This window comes from Lepus europaeus, chromosome 8 (genome assembly GCF_033115175.1).
Source record: "Lepus europaeus isolate LE1 chromosome 8, mLepTim1.pri, whole genome shotgun sequence".
Classification (NCBI taxonomy): domain Eukaryota; kingdom Metazoa; phylum Chordata; class Mammalia; order Lagomorpha; family Leporidae; genus Lepus; species Lepus europaeus.
In genome coordinates, this window is record NC_084834.1 from 82621952 (window position 1) to 82637025 (window position 15074).

Below are 15074 nucleotides of genomic sequence, written 5' to 3' on the forward strand. Positions count from 1 at the left end.
ACCAGGAAAGTGAGTCACCACCAATTCACTAACCCTAACTGATGTGTGAAAAAGTCCTATAAAAATACGAGTTTTCTTTCATATATTTATGTTGCCCACACAACCTAATCTTCCATAATTTTTATTTTTTAAATGTTCAAATATATTTTACAGATAAAAATGGGAAATCTCTATAAAGAAAATAATTTTACTATTTTGACCGATTAAATATTTATTCACATTCAAAAGTAACTATTGCCTTTTTTCCCCCTTGCATCAGTTATAGGAGAACCAGTGTGCAGGCTTTACAATTAAAATTTAAAAGTGTACAGAAACCACTGTGGGAGATATATGAAGATACTTCAGAAATCTGAATGTAGATCTACCATATGACCCAGCCATCCCACTCCTGGGAATTTATCCAAAGGAAATAAAATCAGCATATGAAAGAGTTATCTGGACTCCATGTTCATTTCAGCTCAATTTACAATAGCTAAGATATGGAACCAACCCAGGTGTTCATCAACAGAAGACTGGATAAAGAAATTATGAATATATACATTATGGAATAATGTACAGTAGTAAAAAAAAAAACAAACATGAAATCCTGTTGTTTGCAACAAAATGGATGCAACTGGAAACCGCTATACTTAGTGAAATAAGCCAGTCACAAAAGGAGAAATACCATACAGTCTCTCTGATCTGTGGTAACTAATATAGTACTTAAAATGTAATCTGTAGGAGTGAAACTGACACTTTGAGATGTGATCGTTCTGAACAGCCCTTGCCTCGACTGTTGGGGAACAATGTTTTTCTTGTTTGCTTTAGTTCCTTACTTCTTTTTCTTCTTTATACTAATCTGTGAACTCTCTACTTGGTGTAGGATTAATCTTATGAGAATAAACATTAATTGAAAATTGATCTCTGTAAAAAATAAGAATGGAGGAGGAAGAGAGGTAGCAGTAGGGGTGGGAGAAAGGTGGGGGAGAAGCATCATGTTCCCAAATCTGTATGTATTTAAATACATGAAGTTATATTCCTTAAACAATTTTTTTAAAGTGTACAGAGAAGGAACATAGCTGAATATCACAGGATTTTTCACCAAATGGGAAAAATAAAATATGAGTTCATCATTAAAATTCCCGGTACCCAAAGTATCTGACTTTTTACCTCTGTGAACTCAGTCTCAACCAATCAAGAAGCATTTCTTGCATGCTGACAAGTCACCTACCACCACACACACCTCAGCATGCAGAACAACTTTTCTGCAGAGGGTAGGGGAAAAAAAGAAGTGGAAGAATTAATTAAATCTCTGCCTAAAACCCAGTGATCCAAGGAAGAAAGTCTTAAAAACAACTTCAATTTCATGTCTGCAAACAACTGGAATGACTCGTCAGCATGTAAACCTTCGGCACACTCCCACAGGCTCCTCTTTTTCAGTTCACCAGAAAGATGGTTCTGCTGGCATCAATCTTTCTCACCCTTCTCCCCATACCTAGTGAATCTGGATTTTTGTTTGCGTGTTTTCCACTTCTGGCTTGCTCTTCATGTTCTCCACAAAGATCAACAATGGTGTAGCCACAGCATCTTGGATCTCAAAAAGCATGGTTCACAACTCTTTTCAGACCATATCCAATGAGAAATCGTACCTTACTGTCACATAAGATTCTTCTAATTGTCAATCATTCCACTGCCTATTTTGTATTTCCATTTAGGACTTAACTATTTACCCAATATTCCACAATATATGGATTAATTTCTCTCCAACATATCTAGGATCTATTAATCATCCCACTTGCCCTACCTGATTTTTGGACCTTCACAAATTTTTGGATTGACATTTGCTTTTACACTAAACTATATAGAGCATCTGAAATTTACTAAATATAAGATAGGCAAAACATGTTCATGAGAACTTATCAATTCAAGAGACACAGTTGTGCTCAGTCCTCAGACGGGAATGCCACTGCTACTCTCTACTCCCTCCCTACCCGCTCCCATCTAAACTCTTGCCTACTTCATAAAACTTGTCCAGTAACCTAGACACTTGCCTTTCTCCCACCCAAAGTGTGCATGCTTTTGTGTGTCTGAGTATATACACACACATATTTACGGTATCCTATCATATGGCCCCCAATCATTTCCTGTGTATTTAAGTCTCATACACTAAACAGGATCTAAATCATATTCTTAGAATTTTTCTTCCATTCTACAAAGTAGGGTGTTAAACACACAGAACAGGTACCAGTTTATTTATTCAGTGCATGGTAATTAAATTCCCTACAGTTATTGTGGTGAGTGCTGGGGATTAAGAATGAACAGTAGTCACTGTGTGTCTGCAAAAGCTTTGCTGGGAGACACTGAAAATCCAAATGGACAGGCGCCAGAGACATTACGAGAGGACAGAGAGAAGTTCCCAACTCTGCCACAGAGGACTTCCCAGAGAAGGATGTATTTCCTTCAAATAGAATAATGAAAGATAAATAAAATTTGCCAAGTAACAAGACAAGCAGTAGCAGTGGCACTCCAGAAAGAGGGGACGTGTGGCAGACATTTGGCCTAGCAATTAAAGCAATTAAGACACCCATTTTCAATACCCACCTCTGGCTCCTGACTACAGCTTTCTGGATCAGAAGCTTTCTAATGCAGACCCTGGGAGGGAGCATCCATGGCTTTAGTAGTTGCATCTCTGCCACTCATGTGGGAGACCTGGATAGAGTTTCCAGCTCCATGCATCAACCCAATCCGGTCCCAGCCAACATAAGCATTTGAGGAGTAAACCAAAGGTTAGGAGCTTTTCCTCTGTGTCTGTCTCTCTGCCTCTTGAACAAGCGAGTAAACAGATTTTGTTTTACGAAGATCACATACAAAGATTTTTAAAAAGAAAGGAGGAACACGAAGTGCAAAGAGGGAACACCATAGTGACTCAGCAAGCAAATACTTGTAGTAACTGTAAAAGTGTACAGGCTATGAAGTGTGAGTACAGGAAGGCTGGTGACAAGTGACAAGGCTAGAACGGTGGGCAAGGACTTGATGAAGTGTCCATATGCTGCAGGACAGATTCCACCTACCCCAGAGGCACTGGAGACATTGTAGGAGGAGTGACAGGAACACTCCATTCAGTTGATGAAGTGGTAAACGGTTTGGAAAGGAAGAAGAAACCATTTTAGGGGTCAGCACAGTGGCATAGAGGATAAAGCCACCAACTGCATCGCCAACATCTCATTTGGGTGCCAGTTTGAGTCCCAGCTGCTCCACTTCCTATTCAGCTTTCTGCTATGGCCTGGGAAAACAGTAGAAGCTGGCCCAAGCACTTGAGCCCCTGCACCTGCGTGGGAGACCCGTAAGAAGCTTCTGGCTTCAGATTGGTGCAGCTCCCGCTGTTGTGGCTGATTGGGGAGTGAACGAGCAGATGGAAGCTCTCGAGCTCGCTCTCTCTCCCCCTCCGTTTCCTTCTGTCTCTGTGTAACTCCGCCTTTCAAATAAATAAATCTTTAAAAAAAATTAGAATTGAACTGAGAAATGAGGATTTGAGCTATGGGATGCGGGAAACAGAACCAACGTAAGTCAAAGCACAGGTATCAGCGAAAACAGCAAGAAGAACTGAGAGCCAAGAAAAGTTCCCTGAGCAACATCAAGGTTTAACATAAATTCTCCTGAAAGTCAGATTCACCCTTGATTCGGGAACAAATTAAATAGTTTGTCTACCTTCAGAACTACAGTGCTCAACGTATAAACAAGAAGAAACAAGTCGAGGTGAATATTTTAAAGCCTCCACTGGAAGCTGCTTATCTATCTACTGATCTCGGAATGTCTTTCAAACACTAAGTGTTCAGAGATAACAGAATTCCAACTCCCCTGCCTCCTCCCACCATCACAAAAACCTGTCAAAGTCAAGAGGCTGCAAACACATTTGCTCCTTGGGCTTCCCTCGAGGAGTGGGGGCCACGCAATCATTTCCAGGCAGTAAGAAAGGCGTCCAGTCACTCATGGTTTGGCCTCCATGCCATTTCATTCCTCGCCTTCCCCAGCAGCCCTGGCCTGCCAGAAGTCCCCTGACTGCTTTGACACCTTTGCTCACTTTTATGGGCTCTGGTCTGACACATGGCAAACTGCCACGGTTCACCCTGGCACACAGAATCATTTTATGATTTTTTTCCCTTAACATCAATGACTCCATTTCTTATGAGGCATACTATCATGGCAAATCGGATGTGATTTATACTACCAACCAGATATATATGATGCTGGTATCTGTAGCAAAAACTAAACTAAACTAAGAAAGCCACCAAGAAAAGCACTCTTTTCTTACTTGGTTTATACGAGGCACATCCACTGCAGGTACAGCCACTCTCTTGACCACTTGAAACCTACAAAATGAAAGAAATGATAAATAACCGCAAGGAAAAAAAAAATCCAACATGAGATTCACATTCATTTTTACAGTAACAACCACAACGATAACAAAAGACATTCTAATCTTACACTTTCTGCTCTTGTACTGGAGCAAGCTGACTGTAGAAAGATAAAGCATTTTCCCCTTGGGTCATTGCTCATAATGATTTTACTCACAAGATTCCCCAATTTCCCAAGCATTTCCATATCCAAGGCAGTGTGCCTGTCTTGAGAAGTCTATGAAATCTTGTATCACCCTGCAGGGAACAGGACTGCCAGCAACTGAATGAGATTATCATTTACCCAAAGGCCACCCTCTGGTCACTTCAGTCGCAGCTCTAGGATGACCTCTAAGAAAGCAGTCTGCTGAACACTGGGGCTAGCCCACTGAACACCAGGGCTAGCCTAGCACCTCTCGTTCGCAGACATACACACACCCACACACACTTTCCTCCCTTTCCTCAGTTTCTCTTTTCGCTCAACACTCAGCCTGGTCTCTAGTTCCACTATCATGCTGCGTGTTCACTCCATGTGTGGTTTCCCTTTGGGGAACACAAGCCACAGAAGAGCTGCGAAATACCAGTCTTGTTCACCACTATATCCACAATGCCTAGGTGAGTGCCTGGAAAGGATTCAAAACACATTTGGCGGTTAAAAGAATGTTTCCAAACACAGAAACCACCACCATGTTCAAACTCCGTTCTACAGAAAATCCCAGCAAGGAAGCCTTGGTTTGTTAACTGTGTGAATTGACAAGGTACAGAGAGATACACCCCATAAACGGACAGGCTACCATAGGTAGACTCCTTCATTTCAGCTTTCATCCAGAACCACGAATCCAGCAGCAATCAAATATCAACCATCCTTGAAGCATGTTTAAGCAATCCCTCCAATGGAGAAGCAAAGAGAGGAATAGAAAAGGAAATAAAACTTCTCTTCTTGATGAAAGAGAACATGAACACCATACTCAGGAATTCATCAAGAAAACATTTTTCACAATGCCATTCAGGTTATGAGTTACTGCGGTTGTTATGAGCAAACACTTTACCAGAAGAGATAACACAGAAACTGTAATATTCTTCACAATTGGATTTTGGAAGCCAGGAGTGTATTCATATTTGGATCAAGTAATGTGGCTTTCTTTAAAAATGTAAAAGACGACAAACAATAAGACACACAGAATCTTACAGGACTATCTTTAAAAACGTGATGGAGTAAAGTCCTACTTTCAAAGCTTGTTTTCTAGAAGAACCCAGAATGAACTGCATGTTGATGGCGAAAGCACACAAAAGTTGCATTCTCTCTACTCTGGACCCCAGACTCCCAGTTCCCTAAGTACAGCCCATTGTATGTAATTCCCAGGTCAGAGGTGCAGCAGACAAATTAATTAGTCTATTAAGTCTCAGTCGTATCCTGGCACTGATGTTTAGGTTAGCACCTTCAGCAACAAGTTTCTAATGCGTAACTATGCTGCCATTTGTTCCTGAGAGAAACTGGGAACGAAGGGAATAAAGAAAACATGACCGGGAAAAGTTCCCACTGACCTAAAGGCAAAAACATGCACGTTGAGTCAGAGGTAGATTGGTGTATTCATAAAATAGGAGAAAAACTCCAGTTGATTAGTTCATGATATTTTAAGTGATTAGGAGAAAAAGAAATGGCTTCGTATCTAAGGGAAATTTAAATAGCATTTAACACTCGGCAAAGTCAACCTAAAAAAGATGATAATTTGCTATGACTTAGCACTGAAGAGAAACCAATGACTTCATATGATGAGCCTCTGAAGTATTTAACAGAAAGATTAAGTATTTGACTAAATATTTGTAGATGATACTAATGACTGAAATAAACCAGGTGACATTCATGTGTTTAAAAAACATGTACCTACACACAGAGGCAGAGAGAGACAGAGAGAGACTGTGAAGATAGAGTGCTAGAGAGAAGAAGAGATGGAAACAGTTATGTTTCACCTTATTGCAATGTGTATCTAAAGGAATCAAAAACCAAAAATAGTTTCAAATTCAATAAAAGCAAAGTTTGTTTATCACCATATAACACAACAGAATACCCATGTACAATGCAGAAATTTTCTTTTCTCTTAAAATTCTTCCTTTGTTCAGTGAGGTCATGGTACACTGAAATGTTTTCACAACATCACTGACTGAGAGGTGCGCAAGGGAGTCAGCTATAAAAACTGTCTTATATGGAAGAAATTAGGTGTTGAGATAGTCTCAGATATTTCTGAGAGCAGCAAGGAGAAATAAATAACAAGATAAAGAATAACTCAGTTTACCATGACGTTATCATGCATTAGAAATGTTTGTTATCCACTGGGCAGTCATACTCTGTTAGAATCTCAAAACCTTGGGGCCGGGGCTGTGGCATGGTAGGCTGTGGCACTGGCATCCCATATTTCCAGGCGCTGTACTTACAATACAGCTCCCTACTAATGGCCAGGGAAAGCAGCAGAAGATAAATTGGGCCCCTGCACCCACCTGGGAGACCTGGAAGAAGCTCTGGCTCCAGGCTTGCATTGGCCCAGCTTCAGCCATTGTGGCCATTCAGGGAGTGAATCAGAGGACAGAAAACCTTTCTGTCTGTCTCTCTAACTGCCTCTCAAATAAAATAAAATCTTAAAAAAAAAGAATCTTGAAGCCTTTATACTACACTCTAGGTCATTTCAAATTCACCCAGATTACTGAGAAGGCAACAGCAGTAACTATGGTTTACACTGTCTCCTGAATATTCCATTGCCTGGGTTCTAAAAATGCTTAAGCTCATCTCATTCTCCCCAAACTCAGTGCCATTAAACTGAGGAATATTCAAATACAGTTCTATTTCTTGGAATTTTGCTTGGGATAAGTCAGAAATACTGAAGCAGAAAAGAATTTGAGTTAAAAAGATAATAGTTTACATTAGCCCTAATAGTAAAAAAAGAAAAACTCGAAAACAATGACAAAGTCCAATAAAAAAGGAATTAGTTAAATTACAAAAAATGAGATGTTACGAAGTCATGAAATGCCCAAGGAACATTAATGGGATATGAAATTCCTAAATAATAGTGGCACACAATGGAGAATTGTGAAGTGAATGAAATAAAAATGCAGTTTACAAAACTATCTACACAGCTTGACTCCAATCTTTATAAGCACAGTATATAAAATGTATTTTAAATATAGATTATACACACACATAATATGCAGATTAGACAGAAAAAAACTGAAAAGACACACCAACTTGTTCACAAGACCCTATCTTTAGGTAGTGGAACTAAACACAGTTCTTACGATAAACACAGAAAACTGTCATAGCTGGACATGAAGCTACCGTAGCTCCTGTAACACAAGGGTGTTTCAACAAATTCAAGGGATGAATGAGCATTTGGTGTGGCAGTTTAGATGCTGCTATGCCTGCATCCCATACTGGAGTGCCCAGGTGGGGTCCTGGCTCCACTCTCGATTCCAATGCACAGCCTGGTAGGCAGCAGGTGATGGCTCAAGGATTTGCATCTCTGCCACCTCCACATAGATGACCTGGGTTGAGGTCTGGGCTTCTGGCTTTAATTTGGCCCTGTTCTCGCTGGGGTGCACATTTGGGCATTGAACCCAGCAGACAGGAGATCTCTTTTAAATAAACAAAAATAAAGAATTTTTTAAAGGTTCCAGGAGAATGCACATTATCTCTTCATTCCAGTTTCTGAACTTTTCAAAGCCCCCTCATAGTCTGAGCCAAATGAAGCTATCACTACTGAAGATGATGCCAACTTTAAAGCCATCGAGAGAATAAAGGGGTCCACCCTTCTGAGTGATGTTCTTAACAACCTCCTGCTAAGACCGCAGCCCTAACCAAGGCCAGCAAATCATGATACCCTGTAACACTCCTTCTCCCAGGTACCATAAGTCCTTGTTCTACTACTGTTTCTGACGAACATGTACGTTAATAAAATATCTGTGGCCGGCGCCATGGCTCACTAGGCTAATCCTCCGCCTGTGGTGCTGGCACACCAGGTTCTAGTCCCAGTTGGGGCGCCGGTTCTGGCCCAATTGCTCCTCTTCCAGTCCAGCTCTGTGCTGTGGCCCGAGGGCAGTGGAGGATGGCCTAAGTGCTTGGGTCCTGCACCTGCATGGGAGACCAGGAGGAAGCACCTGGCTCCTGGCTTTGGATGGGTGCAGCGCACCAGCCGTAGCAGCCATTTGGAGAATGAACCAACGGAAGGAAGACCTTTCTCTGTCTCTCTCTCTCACTGTGTAACTCTGTCAAAAAATAAATAAATAAATATCTGTGTGAGATGCATTGTAAAACCGTCGATATTTATCCATGCCTGTGGAATTTTTCCTGAGGCAAAAAGAGGACATGTGTGTATGTGTGTGTACGTATTTGACAAACTCATTTATTTATGACAAACGCCCTAAACCTGTTTCACATATGGCAATGGATATTTTTACAAGCTCTGCTGAAGAGAATCCCATCCTTCAAACTGACAGTTATAGTTTCTCTAAAAAATGACATCTTGAAAGTTTTTTAAAATAGCATTCTGAAGCAACACTGCCAACTTTTTAAAGTGTTTCAAAGGATGCAATTGCTCCCTAGATTAAGAGGAAGAATTCTATCTGTTCCTTAGCATCAGAGTGATGTTATGGACAATGTCCATCGCAGCCCGGCTCTTGGAGGCACTTTGTACCACCTCCGTCCACGTGTCCTTTGAGTACACCCCATAGTTTTCCTACCATCTTCATGAAAATAGAGCCAATAGCACTCTTTTGTGCTCTATTTGTGTGGTTACCATGGTAGTGACTTGGATTCTGCAAGTGGGATAAACCTGTTGGGGATGCGGACAAGTAAGTAAAGGACCAGAAGAATGACTGAAAAAGTTAGGGCGATGGTCAACACCTTTAAACATTTACTTTCCCACTGAAACAGCCTTTCGCCAAATCCTGTAAAACTCTACCTGACTCTTCAGCTTCCTGGCACATAGGACTGTGATGTGAACACCATGACACTGGCACTAAACCTCTGCTTCTTACCATCCCCCAAATTTCCAGCTCACACTCCCCTGAATCCCAGCCTTTTCTGGTTCACAGATTCCACTCCCAGTGGATGGCAATATCACGTGGTGACCCAGAGCATGTGATGGAACACAGGAAACAATGGCACAGGGCACAGGCAGCTCCACCTCCTTGCCTTTGAGGAGGGCACCACAGGTTACACGTGAAGAGACAAGTTGGTCAAGAAAATCCTGGACCTTTTCTACTTTCATGGGTGTTCTCAACTATTAGCAAAGTCCTTTCCTTGAATATGTGCTTCAAGTAAACAAGTGGTTTTCAAAGGAGCTTCCCCCTACAATGATATCCAAGAAAATAAAGAAGGAAAATGCAAACAGATCTCAGATGAAAGGTTCATCAGCCTTCATCAGCCACCTGCCACTTCCTTCTGCACTTCCCCACAAATCTGCTTTGACACTACCGGAATGCTGGTGGCCCTGACAGATAGGATTTGAAAACCAATTAAACAGATCTTGTCCTTGTCATCACAGAGTTCATATTTACAGAGCTGACTATTGGAAATACAAAATTCCACATCATATAGTCCTTTGTAAATTTAGGAGTCAGAAGAAGTCACTAATGTTTTCCAACATTTTACTCCATGACAATGAGGAAAATCACATCATGTTGGCATTTTAAAATCTTGGGGTTCATAAAAGTAATGTGCTCAAGCTCTTAAAAAGGCAATAGAGCCTCCTAAATTGTTTAATGAGGCAGGAGAAAGTTATATTTTTTATAATTATACATTTATGAATTTGTTATAAAGCATAAATTAGTTATGAATCATAAAGTCAGAGGCCAGAATCACTGGAAAACTGTTCGATAATAGACAATGCTAGAGTAGTTCCAGAAAGGAAGAGAAAAATAAGCATCGCTTCTCATACATCGCAGCCAGCCAAAGAGCTGCCACAAACTTAACGTATCCTGCCTCACTTTTTTTGAGTCCTCATAAAACTGACAAAACAAAGGATGGGGTGAGGTTTTAAAGAGTCAATAAAAATGTTTTTTAAAGCCATTTGAATACTGTAAGTGTCACAAGGAGGTCTCATTTCAAAGAAACGTGGGTGGGTACCATAAACATTTCTGTGTACTTCTATCATATATCTTCAAGGGTTAGTTCCTTGGGATATTAGCAATTAATCACTTCCCACTTGAAAACATGAGTTTTAATACTTCATAATTGTCTGTTAGTGGCCTTTCAAAATTATTTGTACTTATAAAACTTCTCATCAATGAGTTCCTTGAGAGTAGGATGCAGGTTTTATCAGTCTTCATTTGATTACTCATCAATTTACTCAACATTCATCCTGTATACCTAGTAGCCCTATGCTACTGCTTGTAAGTAACAAGTATATATGGAAAGAAACCACAGTCCCAGTCCATCACCATACTGAAAGTGTAACAACGAATAAGAAAGCAAATGCTTACAGTGGAGTGTCTGAGGGTTCAACACAGCATGCCTTCAGAGCACAAGGAAGGGACAGAGAGCTCACTGGAGTAGCCAGGAACAGAGCGGATCTAAGCTACACTGGAAGCTCCAAATTGCTTTGAAAACCTCTGGGTGGTACCACAGATGAAACAAGTCATCAGAACATTCAAGCATTATTGAACACTCAAGAGTCGCACAGCTTATGCTGAAGATTCTGCACTTTATTCTGAGGATAAACCTCAGAATAAATTCATTTAAGAACGAATCTCGGAGAATTAACTGATGATAAAATGGAGACCAGGAGGTCCAGCACTGTGGTGTAGCAGGTAAAGCTGCTGCCTGCAATGCCGGCATCCCATATGGATTCCAGTTCTAGTCCCAGCTGCTCCACTTCCGATCCAGCTCTCTGCTATGGCCTGGGAAAACAGTAGAAGATGGCCCAAGTCCTTGGGCCCCTGCACCCGCATGGGAGACCTGGAAGAAGCTCCTGGCTCCTGGATCAGATCAGCACAGTTCCAGCCATTGTGGCCAACTGGGGAGTGAACCAACAGATGGAAGACCACTCTCTCTGTAACTCTTTCAAGTAAATAAATAAATCTTTTTTTTTTTTTTTTTTTGACAGGCAGAGTGGACAGTGAGAGAGAGACAGAGAGAAAGGTCTTCCTTTTGCCGTTGGTTCACCCTCCAATGGCCGCCACAGTAGCGCACTGTGGCCGGCGCACCGTGCTGATCCGATGGCAGGAGCCAGGTGCTTCTCCTGGTCTCCCATGGGGTGCAGGGCCCAAGCACTTGGGCCATCCTCCACTGCACTCCCTGGCCACAGCAGAGAGCTGGCCTGGAAGAGGGGCAACCGGGACAGGATCGGTGCCCCGACCGGGACTAGAACCCGGTGTGCCGGCGCCGCAAGGCGGAGGATTAGCCTAGCGAGCCGCGGCGCCAGCCAATAAATAAATCTTAAAAAAATAAAATAAAATTGAGACCAGAAAGAGGAAGCTTCGGTGAGGAGATGGTTGCAGTGATAGTGGTAAGAAATTATGGCAATCCCTGCACCCACATGGGAGACCAGGAGGAAGCATCTGGCTCCTGGCTTCGGATTGGCATAGCTCCAGCTGCAGCGGCCATTTGGAGGGTGAACCAATGGAAGGAAGACCTTTCTCTCTGTCTCTCTCTCTCTCTCACTGTCTAACTCTGCCTGTCTAATTTAAAAAAAAAATGCTATCATTCCAACCAGCCTTGGTTTACCACAGGCAATGACAGATATGCTTGAGAAGTGCAGAGGAGACAGGATGGGCAGGACTTAAAAACTGAGTTGAGGAGAAAAACTGAACTCATGGACAATTCCTGGCAAGAGCCAGAATAAGGATGAGGTCTACCGATTAGGGAACACAGAAAGACAGGCAAATCTGGTGGGGAAGGGAGGACGAGGTTCCTGGGACACCAGATGAGTCAAGTTTGAAGCTCCTGTTCACATTCAAAGCAGACACATACAGAAGACATGGACACAATTATTTGCACACGAGATGGAGACTTGTTCTAGGACACAGAATGTGGGAGCCATCACTACCTCGTGCTTCCTAGCGAGCTCATGCAGGCAGATGGAATAAGGCAAAAGGAGAAAAAAGGCTTGGACTGAACTCATTCGAGCGCCAATAATGGGGGCAGAGGAAGAGCAGAAACTGGCAACAGCCTTGAGCGAGGCAGCAGCAACTCAGGTGTCTGTAGTGAGTCAAGAGAGCACAGAGTTTGTAGAAATGAACTCCCACCTTTCAAATGATCCTGTGAGCCACACGAATACAAAGAGACCTTTATATTTTGCACCTAAAGAAGGAATTCTGGGACCTATGCAAAAAGTTTCATCAGTGAGACAGCAAGAAGAACAATACAAAAGTTACGGAGCAAATGTGATGCATGATGTGAAAACACAGGAAATGGTCCTAGCATAGCTCCTGGCACATACTAAATGTATCAACTGATTTGACCTTACTTTCTCCATTGTGTGTCACCTAGAGCACGCTTTTAGGAGATCCCACAATCCCCCTAAAACAATCTCCTCCAAGAAACAACAAAAACACGCTTCCTGACGGCTTGGATGACAATCAAAAACTCAGTGAGAAGACAAAGAACTGCTCTGGGACAGTCACTGGATTCCAGTTTGCAGGAAGCCTTTAAGCCATCATCTTAGACAGGCCCCACATCCCACAGCCTAGGAAAACTGGACTTGGCGAGAGGCAGTGGCTTGGGCTGATAATAAGCGTATGTGTTATGGAAGCACGTTAGAGTTGTGTCACAAATAATTGCATTTTTTGTAAAGTAAATCTTATGGGAGCAACAAAAGTGTTAATCTGACATGTCTTAGGTATAAAACTTATAAAAGACAAAGATAAGATCAAAAGCAGATTATGCCATGGATTTTGTGTGGTATAATTAACTTAGTAAGGTAACTCCCATTCGTGGTTCAATTGTTATTAGTCAATATTAACTGTAATGCAGGCTGCATTTGTTAAGAGTTTACCTATCATATTGCTCATTAAACATTTCAATTGGGTTCATCTAGGAGTTTATATAAAGTTAAAGAATTGCATGTTATCATTTGTATAGAACAACGGTACATAAAACAGATTAAAAGGGTATATGGGTAAGATATCTGATAGGAGCCAAAGTACAAATATAAGCGCTCTGTTTTATGCATCTTCCTAAACATGCTTTAACATCTCAGGGAAAAGGTAGCAGCAGTCTCAGTCATCTGTTTTCGTAAATAAGCATCTAGCTAATTAGTAACATTTTTCTCCAGGCCTACTGTAGGACTTTGAGGAAAAATGTTTCACTTCATTGGCATGACAACCTGACAAGCGGTGGATCCACCCAGTGCAGTTTAAGATATAATCAGAAATTAAAATGAGATCTCACTTCTCTGAACTATTTTTAGTTTATTAAAATTAAAATGTCTACAGGCTTCTGCATATAACTTTATCTCTAAGAAATTTATGAAAGAATATAAGATACCCACCAAGAAGACTTCCATATACTGGTATTAACCACACATACATTTAATTATGAGATTTTTGTCCACAAGAGCTATAGGGGGAATGGAGGTGGGGTGGAGTATGAGGAAGCACATTTAAAGTCCATTTTACCAAATTCCTGTATTTTCTCCAAAACAGTCCCTTCTTCTGACTTCTCAATTTCTGTTAACAAAATAACCAACATTCCAGAGACAGTCTTAAAACTCTGGCATTGCTCTTAACACCAGTCTCCCTCATGCTCTTCATACTGTTAGTTGCCAAATACAATGGATTCCACATACCCAGCGTGCCAGGCATTTGTCCCTTTCATTCCGTTACCTCTGCTACAGGGCAGTCAAGCCCTTTATCTCTATTTGGCCAACGCCTGAACGCCTTCAGTTCTGCCCAAGCAGAATTCCCAACTGCTCTCCACAAAGCCCACTTACAAGCTAGTGCTTTTCAGCCTCGAGCGGTTCTTGGCAAAATGAAGGAACACTCCTGGCCTGGCATTTTTAAAAACGCATCACCTGGCAGTTTTCTTCATGCACAACTCTTCCAGGCTTGCTATTCTGGAACCTGATTTCTCCATCATTTCCCAGCGTCTGACCTCCCCAAATTGCCTCACATCATGTCTGCCCATGCAGCGCCCTTTTGCCCCATCTCCTCTTATTCTACAGCAACTTGATGTCTCAAGAATAATCTCAAAATGTAAATTCCTTCGCAACCTCAGATACTGATTCTACCGGATGCCACCTTATTTTTCCAAAGCCATGCCTCACCCTGCTCACTCTGAGCACTCCCGAGACACCTGTGTCTTACACAGTTCCTATGGCATGGCTTGAATACTGGTCATTTTTGCCTTTGCCTCATGCCATTTAGAATCTACCAGCTCCATGAAGACAAGAAATGCATCCCAGCTATTTCTCATCTAGGGCAGCCTAGCAATGTGGTCATGGCAGTACTCTATGTGCTGGATGTGACTGGAAATGGTAAAGTGATAAGGTAGGCTTGGAGCTAAATCAATTCATCCATGAGCCACAAGGAATAAACAGGCTGGCCTGTCCACTAGAGCTCTCACCGACCCTTCCTTGTGCACCAAGCCTGTAACTTACCCTGTGGGTCCAGATCTTCTGATTATTGTGAGTGAAACGTAAACATTTCAGATGAGTGAATTATCTATGAATAATTTTCAAACAGTAAACACTAGTTCAATTTTGAGATGGAAAT

General features: G+C 41.7%; 1 protein-coding gene across 1 annotated transcript in view; it reads right to left on the reverse strand.

The window, feature by feature from the left end:
* BMPR1B (bone morphogenetic protein receptor type 1B) overlaps positions 1-15074 on the reverse strand; it is a 434320-nt gene that overhangs the window by 239462 nt on the left and 179784 nt on the right. Inside the window, exon 3 of the mRNA XM_062199848.1 lies at positions 4292-4349. The gene's annotated coding sequence lies outside the window, so the exon portion shown is untranslated. The remainder of the gene's footprint in view (positions 1-4291; positions 4350-15074) is intronic.